Raw genomic sequence first — 14,631 nt, forward strand, 5'->3', positions numbered from 1 at the left:
AATAACATGATGTATTACCTGCCCTGACAACAGTCCAATGAAGATTGCAAAATAGTCCCTAAAATAATGAGTGCTGGCTTCAACTACGAGTTCCTATATTTTCGCTAATGTTATTTTTCTTGGCATTAATTATTGTAACTACAGATAGCATCATTGCCCAAAAAGAAGCTCAGCATTTCTTCAGACTTTGCTGAGTTCCTGCTGCTGAATTCTGGTATCCTCTGGCAAAGCCTGAGTCCGTGTGAGCCCTCAGGAAGCAGGAAACTTGCCTGCTGGTGATCTGGACTTAGCTGCCTTTTCTTTTTATCAAGTGTCTACTTTTTGCTATGTGTTACAGGGAACACTGATTATTTTCTCTACTTTTATCATGACCCTTTCTTTTTCTCTCCATTTCAAAGAGAAAAAAATCCCAGGCTTCCAATTTCTCCGCCAATGAGTCAGAGTAATTTTTGAGTTCGTTTCCAAATGCTTTTTCTTTCTGCAGACAGAACAGCCAGTCCCACCTATGCAGTGCTGGAGGAAGTGGTGGTAGTGATTTATGTAAGAGCACTCTGCTGCCCTGTTCCTCATCCATACCATTAAATCCCATCAAGGGTTTTAACCCACAGCTTCATATTAAAAGAGTATCTCAATGAACTGCCAACTAGGATTCCCCTCTAAATCAGTGCTTGAGAATTCTTTGAAAAAAGGTGGGTGGTTTTTTTTCTTTTTGGCTATATAAACATTTTATCAACACTGAATTTTAGCTGCCATTTTATTACTGTCTATTCAATTTGTTAAATTACTGATACATTTGCAACTATATGAACCTCTTCAAAATGCTCTTTTACACAGCAAAAAAAAAAAAACCAAACAAAACTAAGCTATGTCCTAATATTTTTCATCACACTTCCCAGCTGTATAGTAAACACAGTAGTAATAGCAATATAGTAATAACAGTACAGTAAGTAATGACATTGATCCTAATAAATGGAGCATCTCAATGGTAAACCTCTTACTTTGGTAAAAGCTGGCCATTTAATCTTTATGGGAGTAATTTTTATTCACTAGCTATAAAGAGTACTTTGCTTCCTATGTTCCAGATGGTTTTGATTGATAGAAATATTCAGCTTAACTTGCATGATGCTGTAGGCTTTTTTTCCCTTAGATTCATGTGTGTATTTTTTAGAGGTTAGTGGAAGTCTAGAGAAATGGATTTCTGGTTCACCTCTGTCCACCCTTCTGTGGACAACAGCAAAGATTCAGAGAGATTAGGGAGGCAAAGTGAGATTTGGCAAAATCTGCACCAGACTCACATATTCCTGCTCACTTACTCTTGTTACTATTTTATTTTTACTTGCCATTTGATGAATTTAATGGGTGCAGATAAGATTCCCACTGGCTCACAAATCCCAAATTATCCCTGTATTTTAAAATATTGGTAGTCTAAGCACAATCCTAATGCTTTAAATGTTATGTCTTCTATCTCATAGAATTTTTCTTATTCCCACCAGTAATAAGGAAATGCAAATCTACTTGGCAGTGGTAGATTTATCCTCTGTGGTAGTAATTTGCTTTTAATTTATTGCCTTGCTTCAGTGACACCTTTGTTTCACATTCTGTACCATTACTACTTCTGCAAAAGAGGACAGGAAGAATATATAACTTTCTAAAACCTTATGCAATAAATACCTTTCTTAGCTCCCCCTTCAATTCCTGTGAGCCCAAGCAATGCTGTGATTCCCTTGAAGGCTCCAAGTTTGTGATATATTTAAATAAAGCATTCTTATTCTGTTTGAGATATGCAGCTACTTGGGACTGTAAAAAGCTATCTTGACTTCTTAATTTTCCTCTTGCTTTTCTTTGCCAAAAGGCAGCACCGTTATCACTCGCTCATGCATTAAAGTACATTTTTTTAACCAAAAAAAGAAATAATAGAAGGACTACAGTGGGAAAGCGGCAGCATCTGGAAAAATCAAACAATGTGAATTAATACATTCTTTGTGGGCTGGAGGAAGCAATGGAGTCAAGGAAGGCCTTTGGATGTTATGTTTTACAATACCTCTGGAGGCCCAAGCCCCACTATAGGCTGTTTTCCTCCTGCCTCTGGACAAGCTGAAATTAACTGGTAATAACACACAATTAAAAGCGCATGTGTGTGTCTGTGAGGGGTGTGTTACTTTGCTCTAATTCCACTCCTTCTGTGCATTTTAACTTTCAAACTTAGACAGCGGTGAAGAGGAGACAGACAGGTATACATAGCAGCCACATCAAAATCTTGGTGGGGCAGGGGGAACATTTGACACCTCCTTGTTTCAATGCCCCCTGTCTGTTTTTAATTTCACTAAATCGCTCCCGTCTGGGGATTGTATATTTTCAGTGGCCTCTCCCAGCAATGCAGAGGTGGAGTGTAAGTGTGCCAAACCCCAGCTATGCTCAGGCATAGGGCTGCACATTTACAGGAGGCAAGAAGAGAGTCAGCCCATGGGACCAGCCATTCACCCAACGTAGGTCTAAAAGTGGTGCTGAAAATTTCATTTGCCCTTTTGCCTTTATGGTCACCTTATGGAGGAAGAGGTGGACAACTTGAGTTACAAACTGGCTAAGAGTCTTCTGACACTGCAGCTTTGAAAGTATCACAAAAGGTTTGTGTGTGTGTGAAAAGTCCCCTGTTATGAGAGGATACTGTACTGCAGTTGCTCCTCCAGATTACAAGCATTATGTTATGTTGGGTAGGGGGTTTGCTTGGTCTTTAAGAGGCAAGCAGGATCTGATTCTGAGCACTTCCAGGGAAAGGAATGGCTTGTAAGGCAATTTGAGGAGGATTTCACTGGACAGCTGTAGGCACAGTGAAACCTGGGCTCCAGGTTGCAATGGAGGCAAGTGGAGGTTTTGCTCCTAGTTTTGTTGAAGGAAAAGTTCTGGCCCAACACAGAAAGCTTGTGCAATCTTGTACAATCTGCCTCATAGCAGCAACAAGGCAACACTGAATAGGGAAAAAAAGAAGAGGTCTTTAGCTGCTCCGAGGCTGGATATCACTGTCATAGGGTACATGGGGTACTCCTCTACATCCCTCCTCCTGTGAGCATCTCACCAGGGCCAGCCCCTCACAGGCACTGAATAATGCACATCACAAATGCTTATGCGTGAGCAGAAGCCCTTCGTGTATGAATATGTCAGAATGTAAAGCAAAGAGATTCCCTCTAGTATTAGTTTGCACAACTCCTGTGCCTTCTTCTGCTTGTCTACAGACAGGGGCATGGAACCAGGTTAGTGTGAAGCTCTGGTCAGACTCCAGGCCAGTGCTGCTGCTGGGAGGGCTGCAGAACTCTGCCTCTAGGAGCCAGGGGGCTAAAATAACCCTCAGGAGAAAGCCAGCCAAGGCACACCATGAATTACTTTGGCCCACTGTAGATCATCCTGAAAGAAGCAGGATTTGGCTTCAATACAATGAGGAAACCGAGGTGGTAACAGGGTGCTTTGAGAAATCCCATTGTGCCATTGGGTGGCCCTGAGGATGCAATGAATGAGTTACACAATAAGCTGGTGAGAGCATGAAAAGACAAGATACCTGGGCCACTCCACTGAAGCTTCATTACATTAAAGAACACTTCTTTGAGATCGGAAGGATTTTTTTCCTCCCCTTCACTCTGAGTTCTCTGAGAATTGAGCATTACAGTGGCTTTGACTGTAACCATTATAATAATTTTCCAGTGCTAATGTTGTGGTTTTAATGAAAGGAAACAGCAAATGGTGTATCGACTCATATACACAAATCTGCACTTCATTTGCACAAAATAGCTTCTGGATGGCTTTCCTCCATGTTTTTGGTCAAAGCCACTCTTTTTGAGAAATGATCAATGTCTACACTGTTTGCTCTTCCACAGATAAAGCAGATGCTATTCATTACTGCCTTTGCCATGCATATATTGCTACTTTCCCCAAAGCAGCCACAGTGGGTCATGTGTTTATTTTTCTTTAAATCCTTTTGTTCTTAAATCACTCCGCTTTTGCTTTCAGGATATGATGAATGATTAATGCTGTAGTAGCAGCATTATTGAATTAGGAAAGTCACTGGCAGCTTCCAAAAAATCATTGAGACAACCAACAAATAAATACAAGCCACTTCTTTAGAGTTAGATGTAGTGAAGCAGTGTGATGGTGTCAAGATAAGAAGAGTCAAGTCTGGCATGAGTACTTTTAAAGCTGCAGGATACTCTTATTGTTGCTTCCATGTAAATCACAGCAGCTCTGATAACAGTGCAGATGTTCTGAACAATTTGCATTGGAGTAATATAACTGAAATAAAGAAAAATGCTAAGGAACACTCAGAACTGGTGTGGGCACTTGGAGGGAATTTTGTTGTATAAGAAGTTACATGATCATGAAGAAAGTAACTATTCATGGGTTTATGGTTTAGTCAAAGACTAGAGATTTGGAGTCAGATGCTGAAAGGTAGGTGTTCAGCACCTCACAGGGATTACAGCCAACAGCACCAGCAATTACTCACCAGGAAAGGAAAGAGATTATAGATTTCTGGACTAACCCTTGGCAATCACCACTGGAATAGACAAGCAGAGTTAACCTACTGTTTGTAGTGATCCAAGACCATGTAGTGGGGTAATATTCCAGTTAAATGGGAGTTTGTGTGAAACAGGAAAGCAGGATTAAATTCATTTTCTCACATTCATACACAGATGGTTCTCTACTGGCTTCCTAACAAGGCCCATCGGGTTTTGATGTGTCTCTCATGTATTTCATCACAGCACCATGGTGGACACAGCAGCCAGTGTAGTCAGGCAAAGGTTCTAAAGGCCACTGAGCCTTTAGAATTCCTCTACATAGAGGTGAAGGACTGAAGAGACTATGGAATAGTGAGAAATAAGCCCTGGCATCTCCAACTGCCTCAGTTTGCAATCTGAAGGGAAGAACCCCAGTGGGTATGGCACTGCAGGTTGTTTGACAACAGCAATTTTCATGGCTTTCCTCCCCAGGGGCAGTCCCTGAGCACACTACAGGCCTGCCTAATTCTTCTCTCTGCACCTCTGTTTAGGATTTCTGTAGACATCAAGAGACTCATGCTAGTTACTCCTGTGTACTCCTGAAAACAAAGGGCCCCTTTAATGAGTGCTACAGTGTTATATACTTTCCTGGCCTTAAAATCTTTTTTTATTTTTCATTGAACTGTCCCTTCTTTGAGCTAGGTAGGAAAAAAGCCTCCCTGCAGAGTGAAAGATCTCACAATTTCAAGTGGTCTCACTGCTATTCTACTTCAGGATGCTACTAAGTCCTTTCAAATAGGGCCTGCTCTGAGCAATCAACAGCCAGGGATTAAGACTCTCACTGGAGCTATTGAAGAACTGGGTAAAAAATATTTCTATAAAGAAAAACCAGAATAAAATCTGTGTTAGTCCAGGATGAGCTCAGTGTGCTGGAAGAGGGCGGGATGCTTTTGCTCATTTCCCTGGCTGCAGCAGTTTCACTACACAAGCAATGACATGTCAGCCATGGGAAGAGACCTGGACTTCCATCTACTCCTCTCAGCATGGTAATGTAATTCCTGGACTGCCAACTCAGGCTTTTTCACTCTCTTGCCTAATGAAAGCTTTGGCATCTATGCAAACTGGAGCATCTCCAACAGGAGAAGCTCTCATTTTGAAGCAGACTGCAGCCCAGAACCCACCCAGACTGTGGGGTGCTGACTTCCATGTCCCTGGGCCATCTTTAAGAGATTATAGTCCTACATGTGGTCTGCTCTTTTGAATCTGAATATCCAATCCAGAGTTCTGGCTGCCCCGAGAGAGCAAATCAAAGTCTTTTACTTGGACCGCAAACTCATTGAACTTATAACCACCTTCCCTTTGAAAGTTCTGAGTTTGACAAATCAGTGTTTTCTGATTTGAGGATTGTATTTCAAAGACCTTCCAGACATCTGTGTTCCCTGTCACCTTTATCTTCAGCAGGTTCCTCTACCTGTGAGTCTTAGTTTTTCTAAGAAATTTTTGTTAAGCTTATTCAAGGAAAATTATTTCTAGACTATTTCATCAGTCTTTCCATAGGACAAGCTCTGCCTTTGCTTTCACCATGCTTTCGGTCAGCTTGTATTTATGCTCACCCAGGTGCAACCCTAGAGAGTTCTCTAGCTTCATCCCTCAACACTGGTAGGAAACAAATTGCTAAAATCCTTGACAGGAGTTATACACATCTTACATGTCACCAGCTGAGCAGTTGTACCTGAGGTATTAAGGAATTAAACTGGAGGTCCCTTCCCATCTGATTATGGATGCAGAAGGTAGGGACTGTCATGGGCAGGTAAACAGTGGCCCTGCCTCCTTGAAAACCACAAAACCCAGAAGAGAATCAATCAAAATTTTACCCTACAACAAACCCATCCACCTTTCCTTTATTTCCTCCCCTCATGTGGCAAAACTGGTATTTGAAAGTCTCCACTCTTCCTGTGCTTGTGTCAAAAAGAGAGAGGTCAGGAGCCCTGCTGGAGCTGGCAGAGCTCAACCCCATTCACCCCCTTCCTGCCCAGGCTCACTGTTGTTTTGATGCTCCAGCTAAAGAAAATCTCTGCAGATTTTTTTTGTCCTCAGAATGAAGCTTCCCACTGCTAGCCTTGGGAGACACAGAACATCCCGGCTGGGCAAGAGCTCTTTATGGATATTTCTAGTGCTCTGAGGGAGAAGGGGAAAAAAAACAAACTACAGCAAGTTTATGGTAATTGCTTTAATGAGGCAAAGCCCTTTAGAATGCAAACATGCTCAACAATACACAAAGAAACAATCAAAAAAAAGTGGTTTATACAGGCTGTTTTATAAGAAGGTAATAAAAGCAATTGTATGGCATACTCAGTTGCATAAACAGGCTCACCATGGAAGGTGTTTGTGTGAGAGCATGACTATGAATACTTAATTGCTTTCTTATTCTTATTTTCAGTACAAAATACTGCAATCAAAACTTAATCTGTGGCTTGATTTTTAAATAAAAATGTTATATTCCAGTTTCCATTGTTGTAAATATAATGAAGCATGGTCTTTCTGTTAAACAGTATTTTATTTCTTACTCTTTGCAAAGAGGTATAACTGTGATTAATGTCTATGTCCCTGGCAATATCAAAATGTTTTTCAAATGCAGGATCATTATTCCTCTTCATATGAAAGACAGAAGACCAAAATGTTTAAAAGGTCTTCATTCATGACCCAACTGGAAGTCATGGAAACCTTTGGTGAGATCCTTCTATGGCTGCTGATCCTGTTTGAACCAAGCCCCAAAAGCAATGCAAATTTCAGGTCCATTTTCACTCACACGTGTCTTCTGACAAACACAGTCAGTACAAAAGAAGAGTGTAAGGAAATATGAATTTGGGGACCTCAGTAGGTTGCAAAATACAAAACTGAAAAATTGTCACCCAATTTCCCTTAACTCTCAGGAGAGTAAATTACTCAAACAAAAGGCTTGTATGAATTGGAATACAATCTGGTGATCTGGAATGTTGTATTCTGCATCTGGAGATTTCTTTTTAATATGTAGTACGACATTTGTGCCTTAGTGACATCTAGACCAGAGTAATTTTCAAATACTTAGGTATAAGAATTCATTTTTATTTCCTCTTGACTTTCAGCTTTAGTGAGAAATACAGAACTGTCAAAGACCTGTTGTGCATATAAACTGAGTGATAGGTCTAAAAGATTTTGGGAATAAGACTGTCTTATACAAGAAAATTAATATCTGGATGAAAAAAATATATTCATTAATGGTTTGTACTGTAGATGCTGAGCACATTGCTGAGAAATAACACAACAGTAATACCAGAAAGTCCAGAGTCACTCCCAATGAAAATGGATGTCTCTAGAAAAGAAGTGACAATTTCTGGTTTCAAACTAACAGCAAAAAATGAGTTTAAATTTGATATATTAATTTACTTTTTTTAAAAAAAACTCCTCCTGTAATATACAGAAAGAAGTTGCACATTTTCAGTTCACTAGGCATATAAGAATCTCCATCCTTGAAATCGATGGACTCCCTATTAATGCTACAGGCCATCTGCCAAAATGGAAATGTCATTTTTATTTTTACCTTTCTCATCATTACAGACAGCATAATGCTGTCAGGAATCAAGCAGGTACTATTAAGTGTTTCCTGCTCACAATTTCATGATCATATTTTAATATGTTACATCAGTGATGCCCAGAAACTGTTCACATGAAGAAAATAAAAAAAAAAAAATTAAAAAAATACATGGCAGAAGTTCTCAATATGTCCTATCCCGGGGAAAGTAATATTAACACTTTCCATCTCACTACAGTAGAACTACTGCCTAGCAGAACAAAGGAATCTTAACTAAATTGGTGAATACTTTAAACCACCTAAGAACTGCAAGAAGAATGCAGACTTTCCTATAACCAAACCCTGATGAACTTGCATCCCATATGGCAAAATCAGCCTTTCCAGGCACTTATTGGCAGGGTGTCCAAGGGGCCAAGAACTCCCAAACACTAACTGTTGACCTTTCAGCAATGTATCTTATCATCTGGTTAGACATCAAAATCAAATTGTTTGCTGGTATCTATCCATCTTTGACAATTAAAGGCAAACAGCTTAATGATGGTACTCATTAGAGCAAAGGCCAAACCTTTGCTCAGAAAGTAAAAGGTATCTAGGTTTGGATTACACATTACACAGAAAGATCTAGCACACTAATCTGAAATTTTTGGAAGGAATAGAGATCATGCTTTCCTTTTAGTAGCTAATTCTTCAAGGATATGAAAGCAAGTCTACAACCAGAAATCTAAACAAACCAAGAGAATCTGTAATACACTAGAGAAGTGGAATTGAAAAGACAAGTCATTCAGTCTGATGAGATAAATGGGTGTCTGGAATCATGCTAAATGTTGTCAGCTTCAAGGTCAAGGAGTCAAGCAAGGGCAGACAGAAAGTTAGTCACAAGGTAACATCTGCTTACAAGGACTTGTGAAGAACAGCCAGGTATTAGCCATGAGGAACTTTATAAAAAGATGTGTGGTATTAATCAGCCCTCAAAACTAATCAGAGAGGCTTGGTGAGATGCCCCCATATTATTATCTGACTGATCCTAAATGTATTGGCTCCAGGATCTGAAAGTAGACTTTATCAATGTATGTATTTTGTCACAGAGGAGTTGTCAAAATTTTCCTCCTCAATCCCTTGACAGAGATGTCTCATTACAGAAATCAGGCTACAGTGAAGATAGTCATAGATAAACCATATACTGCTATTTTGACACTCTCCTGCGTTGGTTTCCCTTTTCTAATAGGAAGCTCTCTGCACTGGGAGATCAGGTGGATTCATCCTCCATCAAGATATCCATCTAAGCCACCCAATAATGATCCATTGTTACCTTGGAGAGGCCTCCATCCCTGCACCACCCTCATGGCAATGCCTCCCAGTGGCACCTCCGCCACCACAGCAGCCTTCCCGTGTGCTGTGGGGTCTGAGGAGTGAGAAATGCAAGTGCCTGCCATGTGTGAGCATCCTGAGCAGGGAACTGACTGCAGGCAGCAGCCCACTGTGGTGCTCCATGTTCAGTAAGAATCAAAATAGAGATGCCAACAGACACAGCTTGGCTTGTTTTGCATTGCTGGTTGGTATGTTAGATAGTAGATGGATGAGATATCACTCTCTGGATGTGAGCCTGCAGTCAAACCAGGCTGCCTGGTTTGGCTCTGTGTGATGTAACACATTCATGACGATATCTCAGTCACATGTAAGCTCTCTCAACCTCACTAACAGAGTCTGCACACTGATCAAACCCATAACAAGGGCTTTATAAAGCATTGTAATTCAAGTCTTTGGGAGGTGTTAATGGGTGTGCAGTAGCTATGGCCAAACCCCATTTCCAACAGCTCTTCCTCTTTACCTCTGTTTTTATCACAGTTGCATTGGTAAAGTTGCTTACTAAAGGAAAAAAAAAAAAAAAAAAAGCTAGTTTCCTTAGAAGAAATGTTGCCCAAGAGCAGTTTACATCATATGTTATCTGGAAGCTGTTCTGTGAAACATCGTAATAATTGCTTTTCCTGGACTGAGACACTTATTAGTAGCAGCTAAAGTTAACAGATTGGAAGATTGCCTGAAGATGATGGATGGGTTTTCTCAGATAGTAGATTTCTGGTCATTTTCCATGGCAGCTGTAAATTAAAAAATAATATAAAGTTAAGCAGTGTTAGGATAGAAGTCACAAATACTACACGGCTACTGACTTGATCATTAATCATCCTAAATTAATGTTAAAGTGTTACTATGATGAGCCAAACTTTGCCCTGGGCTGTATGCAGAAGTTACTCATTGATTGCAAACGGGAAACAGCACATGTAGGTGAACACTGAATTCAGCCAACTGCTTGTTTGTTTTGCTGGGGTTTTTTAATTACTGCTTGAGGGAGATGGAGATGTTTCTGTTTTAGGAATCTCCTTTCATAACAGTGATCTGGAAGAAAATGATCAAGAGCCATCCTCTGATGTACAGTCAATACTCCAGCTTATTGCAACAATATCTCTAAGTATTTTTAAAGCTGAGGACTATTAATTCCCTCTAGAATTCAGGAGTCATTTATCTGTCTGATGTTCACTTTTAAGGTTGCTGCAGTCAAAAAATAATTTATTTTTAGGCAGAATGAAGATTTTTGTCCACAACTGAAATTCCTTCTAAATTAAACAAGAATTTTCTGTAGACTTTGTCCTAATTTACCCTGGCATTTTTTATGAAATCAAGTGTCTTCTTCAGATAATTAACTAGAGAGGATGTGCCAGAGACACACATGTTGAAAAAAAACTCAAACCACAAGAATCAAATCTGATGCAAATGAAGAAGTCTTGCACTCACAGACACCATAATGATTCCTTACCTCTGCAGAATGTGGAGGTCAGAAAACCTGTAATGGCCATGGCAAGGTCATGGAGATACACAGACCTCTGCCTTGTGAGCATCTAACTCCTCTCACCACCTTTGGCACTGTTATACTAATTGCTTAGGCATGTTTATGTTATACATGCTGTTAGTATTAATGTATAGAAGCTATAGGACATTACTTAGTCTCATATTTAATGTCTTTCAGACCTGAGGTAGAAATGCTCCACAGTAGTTGCACTGAAAACAATTTAACTTGAATGCCAGCCACAGAATACTGTTAGCAGCAGGTTTTCTCAGGGCGATTTACTTCTGTTTATGCACAGGGTTTGGTAATAAATACATATATTTTGGGGCCCTAGGTACATTAAACATACTCAATAGTCAGAGCTTGTAGAAGCTAATTTCTCTGTCATTGCATTATAGCTAAATTGGTTGTGCACGTCTCATTCAATTATGCAACTTGAAGAATACCAACAACACAGATTCCCGATTTCAATAGTGCATATGCTTGTTTTAGTGCTCACAATGGATCGGCTTTTAGCACGAGACACTAAAATCACCATGCTTTGAATTTCGGAGTCACAATTTCAAATGCAATACTGTCTTTGTGTGTATGTCATTAATGGCTTTTTCTGCTTTCTGGATATATACTATAATATTCAGCACAAATCAAAGTGAAGACTGGAAGATAACTCACAATGGATATTTGCAGTTAAGCTTTCACACCATCAAATTCTTTACTGATATCAGCTTAGTTAAGTAGTTATTCAACCAGTAAAAAAATGTGCTCAATAGCCAAATAAAGTATTTGCTGTTAAATCCTGATGGAGAGAAAGTGCCAGGTCAAGTCTATCAAGACTCTTCAATGGGGCTCCTTTACTGGTGGTTATTCTACATGGAAGGCACTCTGCTAGTACAGTAGTACAGAAGGAACAACAAGAGAGGATGGATTAAATTCATACCTACAGGAATTGACATACTATTATGATTCTAGTATTTTATAATAGCAATAAAACATACCAAATGCATTAAAAACTGTCTGACAGATCTCAAAAAAATAGGCATTAGTTGGAATTTTCAGTTGAATGGATGTTCCCAATGTTCCTTTGAGTTCTGTGCAAGGCTTCATGTTCTTTAATAACTTCACCAATGGCCTTGTAAACATATCCCCAAATACAATCTCTGAATGACAAGAGTTTGGCAGATGATGAAAACTGGGCAGTCAACAGAAACCAGCAATGGTAAAAGAAAGAACCACAAAGTTATTCAAACAAGAATTCCTTGCAGTAAACAAAAATCAAACTAAAAAATAAGTAATTCCATGTTGATTTTATCAGGAGGAAGATGGGAAGACGTTAGTTGTTCACAGGAAAGATTCACAACAGGGAAATACCAAGTTTAAAAGGACTCTCCCATCTAGCAGAAGCACCAAGGGTTGGAAACTTAAGCCAGACTGAAAGTAAGGTACCTTTCTAAGAATAAAGGTGATTATGAGTTGGAGAAAAAATTACTAGATACATTTTATGAGTTCTTAAGGCCAAGAGGAATATTGCTTTAGCCAAAACTCGATTTTTTTTTTAATTTAACTTAAGAAGAGATAATGGAGATAGATGGTGGAGATATAATAAAATTAATCATATTTTATGACTATAAATACATGCAAATTTAACCAGAGCCAATGTTTTCTCATCTGCCTGTGATGTGTCTCATTAAGAAAACTGCCTTTTAACAACTGTCTTCCAAATACATGGGTTATCATTGTTTAATCTTAAGAGATATTATGAAATAAAAAGTTTATCAAACATTTTAGTACAGTTTAGAAAGTATAGCACAGTGTAAGATACAACTTATCTTGCAACATTGCAAATTTCTGGAGAGAGTAGCCTTTATTTTTAAGATACAAACTTGAAGTAAATGAGAGTGAAGAAATGGAATTCATCTCAGTTTCACAAATCTTAATAGATTAATCAGGAAAATACTGCCACCATATATGCTTCAAAATACATGTGTGCCCCAGCGCTATTTTTAAAATAATTAGAATCATAATATATATTCAGATACTTTCTGCTTCTATCAAATAACAATTAATAGCTGTTAGCATCCTTCCTTCTTCCATTTTGGAACATGTTATATCTTCCAGAAACTTGCTAGGTCAGTGACATTACTGAAAACAGAGAGTAAATCCATTCAAAACAATGTGAGTAAAAGCAGAATCTGTCTGTTTGCTTTTGCATGGTTAGAACAAAAAGCTCCATTGCTGCTTTTACAGCTAAAGAGCATTTTATAATGAGCTCTGAAATTTTTGGGAAATTCGGATTACAATGTTGGTTTAACATCAGACAGCCCATTGTTTAGATGCAGGATCACTGTGATGTCCGGTCTCTGAAAAGTTTAGTTTTCCTTTTGATATTAAAAAGACCACTGAAATAATCCACAAAGAGCTCGGGCCTCAGGAAAGAAGTCTGAAAAACAAACACTGTTAAAGATCCGTAAGACCCGATTATGTGGCTGACAATTACATGTGATAACAATTAAAATTATCTGATTCCAACCACATGGCATCTTAATACAGCAGATCTCCAAGTAAATAACATGTCACATAATAGGTTTTGATTGATGTTGTCAGCAGCTTTTGAATGTTACAGATACCTTCCCATCAATGCCTTAGAAACCAGTGGAGACTGCTGACCTCAGCCTAACCCGAAATTATTTGCATGTACCTAAATACTCTAGTTCTAACTGCCTGATAACCTAAAATTCTTCTTTTACTATATAGATACTCGTACATGGTGTCCATCTCCTTCCTCCCAGTTGTAAATAACTTTGCTAATATATGCATTTGTGGTTTTAATGAAAACCCTAGATGCTTTCTGAGAGGCCTTTCAGTTACCTGCCAGTACAGATCTGGGAACATACATGTGATTGCAAGCCAGCTGAAGTACTCCAAAGAATTTCTGAAGTCCATGGCTTGGCTGGCATAGGGGACCTAACCAGGGAGAACACAGAGCTGCCAAGGAGCTGCCTCTGAGCAGCATGAGGTTACTTTGCTGCCAACTTTAATTTGCGTTAAAAAAAATTGGGATGAGTTAATGATTGCTAAACCAACAAATCATCCTCCTATTGGAGGAGCCCCAGAGGACATCCTGTCTCCAGCAGTGATGTACCCAGTAAGAAAACACATTGTCACATTGCCTAGAATGGGCATACAAAAAGCAGAGGGGATGGGAGCAGGAATTTGGAGTATTTTCATGGTGCCAAGTCTCCACACATGTTCTTGGCTTAGCCTCATGCTCCTTATTTTCCTCTAGACTAGCCCAAGAGCTACTCTTCAGATCTGTGATGCAAGTTTTATTGTTTCCTTCTGTATACTGTTAAGTGGGAAGTGAAACAAAATGTCTTAAAAATGAATTGAGGAATAATACCATACATTTGTTAGAAGGACAGTTTTTGCTACCATTGTTGTTTTTAAAAAACAACTTTTTCTACTTTGGCATCTAAATCAGGATTTCAACATCACAGCTGGAAAAGCAGCTGTCTTTTCTAACCAGGGCTGCCACAAACACAGCTCTCCCTCTGTAGGGTATGGAGACAGCAGCTTGTTGAGAATTAAGCTTTAGTTGAGATATTACAACTGTTTAGAAGGTGTTGCTGAAGGTGAGCAAAAACCCTATGAGTTATTCGTATCAGTTTCACTGTTCTGACAAAGCATGTTATGGAGCCACAATGCAAGGTCCTGCCTGTGATATAATTATATTGGGTTTT

General features: G+C 39.2%; 1 protein-coding gene across 8 annotated transcripts in view; it reads right to left on the reverse strand.

Moving 5' to 3' along the window:
* Positions 1-14,631, reverse strand: part of LOC113460621 (homeobox protein DLX-5) — a 105,421-nt gene that overhangs the window by 50,332 nt on the left and 40,458 nt on the right. For 3 of the 8 annotated variants that reach the window (XM_074536254.1, XM_074536244.1, XM_074536236.1), the window contains one exon: positions 6,697-10,148. The exons of the other annotated variants lie outside the window; for them this stretch is intronic. The gene's annotated coding sequence lies outside the window, so the exon portion shown is untranslated. Of the gene's footprint in view, positions 1-6,696; positions 10,149-14,631 lie in introns of those variants that run through there. 8 annotated transcript variants of the gene reach the window in all.

The sequence above is a fragment of the Zonotrichia albicollis genome, chromosome 1 (assembly GCF_047830755.1).
Source record: "Zonotrichia albicollis isolate bZonAlb1 chromosome 1, bZonAlb1.hap1, whole genome shotgun sequence".
In the NCBI taxonomy this organism is placed as follows: Eukaryota; Metazoa; Chordata; class Aves; order Passeriformes; family Passerellidae; genus Zonotrichia; species Zonotrichia albicollis.